Genomic DNA, 12,390 nt, shown 5'->3' with positions numbered 1-12,390 from the left:
GAGGTAAATTGCCAAAGAAATCATCTCTGGGATCAACTTGTGTGATTTTTGGTATTTAATGTGTAGTAGATTACTAGTATGTGATCATTCAGAATTTTATAATTTTAAATGTATATTAATGGTTTAATGATACACCCATATTGGATTTATTGTAACTAGTACCAATTTAAAGTGTTGGTTATAAGTATTGGCTGAGTACATTGCTACATTGGATGCGTGTGTTCCAAATGTTGAACAATGTTGAACTTGAAGATTAATTGAAATTCTAGATAAATTAGTATGGTAAGAGATAATAAATTTTAATTAGCATCACCATGTGCTAAGGAAAATAGTTTAATTGTAGCTAGAAATCATATTCTATGTTTTAAGAGTTCGAAATTATTATTATGAATATGCTTTAAGATGAATCATAGATTGAATGTTTTGAAGGAATAATATGCCAATATAAAATTAACTATGTAACCCATAAAGTATTCAAGTGATTTGTATGTGGAGATATATTCTTTTGGGTGTGTCAATGCATAAATAGAATATTCAAAGCATTAATATTTTGATGAGAATAAATCTAAGTCACTAGACTATTGAAGTTGAGGTATTTGGGTTTAGTTACAAGTTTTTGAATAATGTGGTTGTACCTTTATTGTGATGATATTGAGATGCTATTGGTTTTGGATTAATGAAGTTAGTTTTATTCATAAAATTATTTTGAAATCTACTATAAGATGTGTTAGTATAAGTAACAAATAGAAGTGCCACTTGTGTTTCAAATATGTAGTTAAGTTTTTTTTTTCTTCTAGAGGGTTGGATCTAATTTTAAAAAGAATAAATGTTTTGGAGGAAATATTTATAATAAATTTGAAATTATTTAACATGAAGTATAGATTTTTGGAAAATGATTGAATTCTAGTAGCAATAACTACAAAAAATAGCTAACTAATGTGCTTCATTATTGTCACGTATATATCATCTCTCTCATTGTTTGATGCATGTTATAAATTGAAAAAATATATATGCCTCAACAACTTGCCTTTATTTAATCAACACAAATTTAACACACACACAAATCGTAAATTTACACATATCACCATAGACGAAAAGAAAACAAGCATGAGTTCAGCCTTCTATATGTTGTGTCATAAAAAAAAATGGTGGCCTCAAAAAATCTTACCAACTAAACAAAAGTGAACTTATTTAAGGTGCTCAACAAAGCTCAAGGATGGCTTGTCTGTGCAAGTGTCATGTTCAATTTCTCAAACATGGATTATTCCTAAAAAATAACAAATTGTTGTCCCTTTTCTAATATTTGGAGTTGGCTCTGCATAATCAATCTTGCATTGCTTGGGGTTGATACTAACAATTCATTCAATGCAAAAAAAAATATCGGGGTCCCTTTTCTAATATTTGGAGTTGGCTCTACATCATCAATCTTGCATTGCTTGGGGTTGATACTAACAATTCATTCAATGCAAAAAAAAATATTGGGGTTGAATATTCAAGCAAACTAAAAATGGATACAAGGCATTTTTATGATGATTTCCAAGATAACTAAGTGATTGTTGTGATTTTTATTTGCTCAACTTAGCGTTCAATTAGAACGTATATAGTACATTAAGTAAAAGGAAACTCCAACAAAAATATCATTATGCTCTAACATATTATTGTGTTGTTTAATGTATGTGTATATGTGAAAAACCTACCTATCGGGAGCACACTTAAACAAGGAAAATGTTAGTTTTACATGTTCATATATCAATATTCAAACAATGAAAATAACCAAAACTACTTGCATTTTACTAAGCTAAACAACTAATAGATATGATTCCCATGCAACCTTGGAGCAGATCAACAAGGGCACCTGTGTGAACCTTGTTGATGTGCTCTAGTTCAAGGGATTTGAATGTGCTTTCCCAAACACAATGGTTGAATCCCAAGATGATTGAAATGAAGTGAAAGATGCATGAAGCTAACTAGATGTGAGGAGAATGCTTCAAACAATGGTTATGGATACAACCATGCTCAAAGAATTCAAGGATGGTGAATATGGATGCAAGAAAATAAAACAAGTAAACCATGCAAATAAAATGAAGCTAGCAACTACCAAAAGTTAGCAAAAATGCATAAAACTACTAAGAGCTCTAGAATTATACTAGCATGATAACAATGCAAATAAGGGAGATTAAGAATGCTTGAGACAAGGGCTCTATTTATAGGCTTGAGAGAGGCCGTAGGGAGGTGGTATCTATGTGGCATCCACATAGGTGCCACAAGGGAGACACATGGGCTAAGGGAAAAAGTCATTCAAAGGTCAACATAAGCCTTTTTTGTGATTGAGATGGCTCAAGATGTGCTCACACATGTGTGAGCAACCTTGGAGAAAGGAAAGGGGGACAAGTGTGTAAGAGTGTAAGAGGCTTTTTGGAAGAATAAATAAAGGAAGTCTTTTTTGGATTTTGAGTTGGTCAAACATGTGAGCATCCACTTAGAGACTAAAAGGTGTGTAGGAGGTTATTTATGTTAGGATTAAACCACAGACAGAAATAACAATTACATGCAAATATAACCAATATCAAAAAATAATAGATCACATAGAAAAGAGCACAAGACACCAAGATTTAACATGGTTCACCCAATCCCTGGGCTATGTCCACCAAATAATAAGTCCAATATTATTATGATCTAGTGATTACAACTTGATTACAATCCGTAATCCCTTACAGCTCAATACCACCATAAGAACCAATTTTCACATCACCACTATGAAACAATCCCTAACCCTAAGCTCTTTTATACAAGTATTTTTACTGCTTAGGGTTATAATTAATAATTACATGTCGGCCCAAAATCCTAATAAAACAGGGCTAAAAAAAAATTTACAAGCCCCCGCTCGATGCATGGCCTAGCCCCAAACCCCAGCGAGGAATTATGGAGTATGTACAATACTTTCCTAATCAGTCACCGCAATCGAACAATCTAGGATAATCAAGTGGTATTAACTAGTGGGTAGACTTAGAAGGATGAGAGTGATGGGTGATAGACTAGGTTTTAGGTGGGATTAAGATTAAATTAAATAGGATTTAACTTAATCATAGGATTATAGAATTTAATAAGGTGGAGGGAATTACATAAATTGGAATTAATTTAAAAGGGGATTTACATAACACTATGAATTAAAAAAATTTAACACATTAGTGGGGATGTATTTAAATTAAATTTAAATAGATTAGGACAATGGATCTATTTAATTAAATAAATTTAATTAAACAAGTAGAATAATATGACAAATATAATTAATTAATAAATAATAAATTATAGTGTCAAGGGAAATATTAAATAAATTAATATAGTGTTTGGGATGATTTTAAGCATCTACATTTTGCCCCTCTTTGATGTAATGTCAGGACATCATTATATCAAAGAAAAGAAAATATAAGTTGCCCGAGAGAGGAGAGGAGTCCTAGGAGTAGCATCATAACAATAATAGGGGAGGAGGGTGCCCCCCATGAAAATAGAGTAAAAAAAAAACTTTGTGCAATTTTGCAAAAAATACCCAAGAACAAAAGAAAGGGAATGAAAAATACATAAATGAACATTTTGGATGACTTGGGGGCAAACAAGGATAGACAGGGCCAAGGAATGGGTTTAAAAGGGAACCTTAGAGGGCCTATTTAAGACACCAAGGGGATCTTGGAAGAGTCATTTGCACACCTAGAGAGAAGAGAACCAGAGTGAAGGATAGATATGATCGAAAGATTACAACTTGGAGAGTGCATTGTAGTGCACAAGAGACCAGCCAACATGGGACCACCGGTAAGTCAACTATCCCATCTTGTCAAGTTTTTGATTATGCATTTAAAATATGCATTTTTAGGGAGGGAAAATATGGAAACATTGGGTCAGGGTAGAGATGACAGCTCTCCACTCCATCATTTCTTCATAGATGATGAACTAAGGAAACTTCCACTACGGAGATGATAGGATCCATCATGTCATCTTCAAAGATGATATGGTACATCACGTCATCTCCACAAATGAAGAAATAGGGTAGGGATCAGGTAAAAAATGATGATCTTTGTATCATAATCTCTACAAATGACAAAACCACAGTCGTTGACAAGGAAATTAGTGTCTACGAAGCCACTAGAGATACCAGATTGACATCTTTGTGTTTTGGCATCTTCACTAATCCATGTCTACGTAGATTGGCATCTTCACTGATATGGATGTATCACAAACTTGGGTGACAGGTATAGTCAAGGGTGGATAGAGAAAGATGCCCCATGCATAGATCAAGAATATGATTATCAAAACAAAGGTAGGATGACTATTGAATGTCTATATTGTAGTTGTTGATAGTGACATTTTAGTTACGAGAGCACTATCCAGTGACTATGGTCCTAGGAGAGAGACTAACAAAGGAAGAGTAGGGACACATGCAGCTTTGTGGACTTGAGCATGTCCATGAGTGGCCATACTTGAGGATGCATTTAGCATAGCTTGAGCATTAATGGAGTGGTGACATACACCAACTTTGAGTTTCCATCTACCTACAGGAGAGGTGATGGTAACTCTCTTAGATGTATCACAAATAATGGAAGTGTTGATCTATGGGAAATATCTAGAATACATGTTGGAGGGAGCAGATCCATATTTGTGGGAGTATTTTGGGTAGAAGAGAAAATGACTACTGATTAAATGGTCATGGTTGACATGGAGAGAGGTGCTAGACCAAAGATTTCCATGGCCAGGTCTTTACTTGGCTTCACTAATATGGAGGATGGTACTAGACCATGTTGAGCATGGATTTTTTATTGGATGGGCATGAGTGATTAGCACTCTAATAGGTGGAGAGAATGATTCTGAGGATCATCTTTACTTGTAGTATGTACAATCAAAGTGTTGGTTGATTGGTTGGATAGTGCACATCATGATGTGCTATATAACCTCTAAGGTGCAAAGATAGTTCAAACGGGTGCAGGATGTTGTGGTGGATAGGTTCCTATATCTAGTGGTGTCCTAGGAGTATGGAAGACTACATTGGGATTTGGGACCACCATCAAATTGGCAAGGGATTCATGGTGTGGCATGTATCTAGTGTCATTGATGCATGGGCAGGATTAGGGAGATGTTGGGATGACACCAACATACACACAGTGGTGGGCAACACATCAACCATTGAGACTAATAGTACTAAAGTCACCTCCACTATCAGAGCAAGCACAAGGCAGGGGAGAAGGGGTTGGAGTGGGAGAGGAGAGACAGGAAATAGTAGGGCCACTACTAGCATAGGGTTCATAGGGATGATGAGTTCATTAGAGGAAATAGCAGGCATTAGTAGGGTCACTACCAGTGTAGGGACTATAGTTGATACCATAGGTACTACAAGGGCCACCTCTAGCACAATAGGGGGATGTAGATATAGTCAAGGCCAATCAAGATAGCCTCCAAAAATAGGCTGTGTGACTATATGGGGAGGTACAGGAGGCCCTGGTAGTATTGCAAGCAAGGATAGACGTTGGGGAGTTCATCAATCTTACTGTGCATGTAGATGCAAAGGAGCTGGTAGAGTTAGACAATCTATGATAGGATGTGACCTTCCTTCAAGTGGATAGAGAGACCTTGTAGTGTCGAGTACATGAGTATCATGGTTAGTGAGACATCATGAGCTAGATGACTCAAGACAGGGAGATGGTCACTATCATGCAGGAGGCTCTGACTAGAGGAGCTCTATGAGAGGTGGGCTACTACCAAAAGTTGTATCATGATGTTGTGTTAGTGAAGTAGTGACAACTAGAGTTCTAGGAGGCATCAAACTCATGGGCCACAGGTGGTTGTCAAAGATCAAAGCCATCAATTGGGCAGGGAAGGCCTCTACAAGGAGGGGTTATAGGAGAGGTAGGGCCCTCACAACCAGTCACATGATCTCTAGAGCAATTAGTTTTGACACAGTGATCCATATTTTTGATGATGTATTGTGCATGATATACTAGATGATTTTTCTATATATGGACTATACATGGACACTTATTTTTTGATATCTATGATGACATGATGTGATGATCCTAAATGTGTATGCATGATGGTGTTTTATGGATGTTTATGATGTTTATGTTTATGAGGTTTTTATGGGACTATATGTGATGCATGATGTTATGATACTGCTAATGACATTGGTGATGCAGGATGTGTATGATGGGATGTAGTATTTCCTATGATTCATATATGATGGCTAATGTGTGGATGATGCAAGTCCTATATGATGGCAATGTATGGGATGTATGCATTTTTTTTGTTTTATATGTATGAACTCACTATATGATTTGTGTTGATGAAATAGATGTATCATGATGTGTACATGACTAAATGTAATGATGGTAATGATGATACCTAATAAATTAATGTAATGAATATATAGTGTAACCTAATGATGAATAATGAATGAGATGCATAATATAGGTGTAATAAATGAAATATAAAAAAAATGAATTTATCCTATATGAAAATGTCAATAACATAATAAGTCACACTAATCATAGTGAGATAAAATGCAAAATGAAATGATGCAAACATGAAGTGTAAATGTGAAACATGAAGATGCAATATGAATGAGACCTAATGAATGGACTTGTGTTAGACTGTAGATCATAGGAATCAAGTAGCCTAGCATAGGAGGGGGGTGGTATAAATAGAAACCTTGTCTCAAGTAGAGTGTAATGAAACTCTATACTACATGAAACCTAACTACATGATACCAAGGGTTTCAATTGTGTTTATATGAGAGAGTATGCCCTAGTTTCATTTTGCAAAAGGAGTTATGCACTAAATTATATAGAAGCATAGATGTCAAGATTCTTTTACATGGACTAGACTCTCAACAAAACAGAGACTTTATGACAATAGATGTAGTTTTCTTAGTCATGATGGAACAAATGACATATATGCACTAGAGAGGTCTAGGCACACCCAAATTCCTTTTTAGGGATCTTGGTAGAAAGTGTGCTAACCCAGTGCCCCCAGTGAGTAGCACATAGTCATAACTCTGAAACTATCATAAATGTACTAAAGTAACAAAAATAGATCATAATACGAATGACACGTGTAGTCAGTTGGAACCATTCAAGTGATACCAAGATATGGAAGATTGAGGCACACTGTAAAAGGATTCTACTAACACACAAAGATGAAATCAATCAAAAGAGGTAGCAATACCGAGTAGTCATTTAGTCCAATGTTCATGTCAGGAATGTTAGTCCAAGAGTGAAGGTTGTAGTGCCATGTGTAGGAAGGAGTCATCCTATGAAAGTTTGGTTTTCTAAGTTGTTGTTGTGAGTGTTCATTGGCAATAGTTGTGAAAATAACAAATTGTTTGAATAATTAAGTCTTAATGGTGATTTTGTTTAGGTTCTATTATAGTCACTACTATGAGAAAAAGCTCAAGATAATGGGAATAGGGTGAAGATTCAACAGGAAAGTGTCATAGACTACAAGTCTTTTGAAAGATGAAAGTGGATGGAGGCCTTGCAAACAAGAAATCTTTTATTAGAAGCATGAAAAGCATGAGCTAGATAGGACTTTTGCACAAATCTGGGATGAAATGGGGGAAATGTGGTGAAGTGAGATGAGTCTTATACATAATGGACCTTATTATTAAGTAGGAGATAATTTCCACATCAAGTCAAATTGTGATATTGCTATCAGGATTTAACTATGTGATTTTGAGTCAAACTCATTGACCCATGTTTCATGAGTAGTGATTCAACATAATCCATCTCTCATGAGAATAAATGGAACACTTAGCACTCATTGGATCTAGGTGATGCTCACAGGGGTGAAGCACCAAGACTTCTCAAGAGGTCACCCATCCTAGTACTACTCTAGCTTGAGTGTGCTTAACTACAAAGTTTCCTCCATGGTTAAACCCAAAACTTGCAACCCCATTTGCAAAACCTTCACCAAGTGTTGGAAGCTTAGTTAAATGGGGTTGCAAGCTTTGGTTTAACCATGAAGGAAACTTCATAGTTAAGCACACTCAGGCTGGAGTAGTACTGGAATGGGTGACCTCCCAGGAAGTCTTAGTTCTTCACCCCTGTGAGCATCACCTAGATCCAATGAGTGCTAAGTGTTCCATTTATTCTCATGAAAGATAGATTATGTTAAATCACTATTTCACTCAAAATCCCACAATTAAATCCTGATAGCAATATCACAAATGGACCTTATTAACAAAATAAAATTCAGGAATTATTTTCTCTTTTTAGTCTTTTCCTTGGGAACATTTTACAAATGTTTTTGAAGTTTTTGATTTTTTTGGATTTTTGTGGAACTTTAGAAACATTGTATAGGAACTATGGAACTCAAGCATAGAACCACTTGAGGTGTTAAATATTCACAAGCTCAGGGAGTGGCTCTCCCTCTAAAGTGGTAATCTGATATGCCCCAGAACCATACTTGGTTGTACTGATAAATGAACCAAGCTAATTAGCTTCAAACTTTCCTTTCTTTTTATAGTTCTAGAGATTCCTCATGTTATGCTTTAATGCTAGGTCACTGACCTCCAATTCCTGAGGTCTTACCTTTTTGTGAAACTAAAGTTGAAGGTGATTTTGATACACATAGAGGTGGTTTAAGGCATTGCGGCATCTCTCATCAAGGAGTTGTAGCTCTTGTAAGTGAGAAACTCAAATTTCTTCTTTGCATATCATATTCTTGAGAGATATTCTAATGGAAGGGAGCTCAATTTTGATTAGTAATATAGCTTTAGAGCCATAACAAGGGAAAATGAAGTGGCTCCTGTGGGGGTATGGATGGAGGTGGGATAGGCCCAAAGGGTGGGAGCAATTTGGAGGTGCCAGTCATAGCCAGTTGCATCAATGGTTTTCTTTAAGATATTCAAAATGGTTTTATTGGTGGCTTCAGCTTGGTAATTGCCTTGGGGGAAGTATTTGGTGGAGAAATGTTGGGTGATTCTAAATTTCTTACATAATGTGGCAACCTCCTAATTTTTGAAAGGAGACCCATTATCAATTATTATGTCTTGGGGGATACCAAAATGACAGATAATGTAGTTCAAGATGAACTTCAATTTTTTTTTTTTAGTGGTGTAGGTTAAAGGGATAGGCTTGACCCTCTTTGTGAAATACCCGGTGGCGGTAATAATATACTTGTGGCTATTTGCAGAATTTGGATGTATTTGACCAACAAGATTGAAACCCTAGTGGGAAAAGGGCCATGGTGTGATGGTAGGTTGAAGATCTTGGGTGGGAGCATGTATCAAATCTCCATGTTTTTGACAAGGAACACATCATTTCACAAAATGATAGGCATCAACTTCCATAGTAGGCCAATAATAACTAATTCTATAGAGGCTTTTTGCTAATGTAAGGCCATTGAAATGGGAACCACAAATTCCTTGGTGAACCTCTTCTAACATTGTTCTAGCTTCATCTAAACTAATACATCGGAGGAGGGTTTCATCGAAATGTTTTCAGAAAAGTGTGTCACCTAGGATAGTGTATTGGGTAGTGTGGCAGATGAAGGTAGGCAAAAACATGAAGGTACCATGGAGACTCAGGACTAACATATCACACACCAGCTATAATTCAAGTTTCTCATAAGTGTATGCACCCTAAAATGGTTGCCTAGACTATGGGCCCCCATTATTTAATTTATCAAATTTCTTGAATCAATGGTTTGCAATATTTTATTAAATCAATTCAAATTAATTTCTTTGATCAAATTGTAATTAATTCAATTATTTCGATATTTCCTAACGGTTTGATCATTTTATCCTAAGTCTTATTTAATTAAAAGATAACCTCTCTTTTAATTAAATAATTAATCCACATTTAATTAGTTAAGAGAAAAACCCCTCTTTTACTTTAATTAAATATTTCATATTTAATTAAAAGAACTTGCCCCCTTTTAATTAAATAAAATCCCCTTTGAATTAAAAGAAGACCCCTCTTTTAAATAAATAAATAAAATCCCACTTGAAAAAGGAAATAAAATAACTATTTGTGTATTTATTATTATTTTCTCTTCACTTAAATGCACATATTTCTAAGTGGGATTCCATTTAATTTTCCTCCTCTTTTCTCATTGGTGGAATTTTGTCTCAAATGGATCATTCTTTCTCCACTCTTGATTAAATCTTATTGCCTCTTAATCTTAATCGTCTATTTTTCTTTATAAGGGAGACCCCTCTCCTCATTTTTGACATCCACGATTATGCTATTGTTATGCTATAGGTTTGGAGAGTGATTTTTGGAGGAGTTTGAGCATAAAAGCTTTTTGTGGAGAACTTCTATCTTCTTGTATTCTCCTCTCATGCATCCATGGCTACCATCATCATGATCCATCCTTTCATTTTCACATTAGCTTAGATCCATATTTGTTTTCATAGATTAATATTGCATTGTTATTTCCTTTCATAGATTAGATTTCCTTTCTTGCATTACTTTGCATTTGTCATCATTTAGATTAGTTTCATCTTCATTTTCATTCATATTTTGATCTTTGTATCTCTCAATTTATGGTGTACTTGCATGGGAACAAACTAGGTCAAATTGAGGGCCTCCATCACAAACTGTTGCACTCCATGAATAGAGAGCTATGAACCACCATTTGAGACCTCATTCTTGAGCAATCTTGGATATAATGACTCATAGAAGTGTGCTCACATTTTAGGCATACAATGACTAGAAAGAAAAAGATTCTCAACAAGAAATTCACACTTAGGACTATATTCAGGCATGGTGATCATGGAGGCTATGGTAGCCATAGCATCTGTTGCTTTTTTATTTGTCCTTGGTATCTGCTGAAAGACTATCTTAGTGAAGTTTTGCTTAAGATCTTCTACTATCTGGTGATATGGCAACAACTTTTCATCCTTTGTTTGATATTCATCTGTAACTTGTCTAATGACCAATTGGGAGTCTCTAAAGACAAGTAGGCTCTTAATATTCTATCTAATAGCTTGACATAGCCCTATTACTAGTCCTTAATACTCAGTTATGTTTATTGTGCAAGGGAATGAAATTTTGTAAGACTTAGAGATAAGGTCTCCTTGTGGTGTAACAAATGAAATTCCTACCCTCAATCCTTTATGTGTGAAAGAACTGTCAAAATAAAGCTTCCATTATGTACTAGGGGTGACAGTCATAATTGTGTCATCTCAAAAATTTGCTATGATAGGATGGTCTACTTGAAGAGGATCTTCTTCTAGTTGATCGGTAATGACTTGTCCCTTAATGGCCTTGTAGCCTTTATAGACAATGTTGAATTCACTTAAAATCAAGACACATTTTGCAACATGACAAGTGATAGAAGCTTTTGATAGAAAATACTTGAGGGCATCTATCTTAGGAATGAGGTGTGTACTACAATTAAGCATGTAATGGTGTAGTTTTTGTGTGTAAAAGACTACAACCAAACAAGCTTGATCAATAGCAGTTTAGTTCAACTCATAGCCAACTAATGTTTGACTGAGATAGTAGATAGTTATCTCATTACCATTGTCATCTAGTTGTGCTAAAAGAGCACCTAGGGAAACTGAAATGGTAGAAATGTAGAGAGTCAACGGTCAACCTACAATTAGAGTGACTAGTACCGATGGATTATCTAGGTATGGTTTAACTTTAGCTAATGGTTTCTGACATAGGAAATCCCATTGAAACTTTGTGTCTTTTTGAAGCAAGTCTTGGAGTGGATGAACTTTATCTGCTGACTTGGACACAAGTTGTCTGATGGACTACAACCACCTGTGAAAGTTGTGGAGTTGTTTCAATGTAGTAGGTGGAGGCATTTTCATGATGGATTTTAATTTTGTAGGATCTACCTCAATGCCTCTTCTTGACACTATGTAACCTAACAAATTTCTAGATTAGACCCCAAAAATACACTTCTTAGGATTAAGGTGAGCTTTGTATTCCTCCAACCTTTCAAATATGGTGGTAAGAACAGTAATATGGGAATCACATGTCTTAGATTTTCCTAGGATTTCATCAACATAGTTCTTCATTATTACATGTAGAAGATCATGAAAGATTATGGTCATTATGCATTAATAAGTGGTATTGGCATTCTTTAACACAAAAGGCATGAATTGATAATAGAAAGTTCCCTATGTAGTAGTAAATATCATTTTGTGTTGGTCTTCTTCTGATCTTTTGAGTTGATTATAACTAGAGAAACTATCCATTAAAGATAACATTTCATGTCCAGTAGTGGAAAATCATCCTTAGGACATGCAAGATTTAAATCTCAAAAATGTGAACATATGTGGATGCCCCTAGAGGCTTTACCTATAGGAAAATTTTTGGAAACCCACTCAAGATAATCAATAGATCGGGTGAACTTTTCCTCTAAAAAATTCTACAATTCTTCTTTAATCAA

Source organism: Cupressus sempervirens, chromosome 2 (assembly GCF_028749045.1).
Source record: "Cupressus sempervirens isolate cs-2001-9-10 chromosome 2, ASM2874904v1, whole genome shotgun sequence".
NCBI lineage: Eukaryota > Viridiplantae > Streptophyta > Pinopsida > Cupressales > Cupressaceae > Cupressus > Cupressus sempervirens.
The sequence above is the reverse complement of the archived record's forward strand: the minus strand, read 5'-3'. Positions refer to the sequence as shown.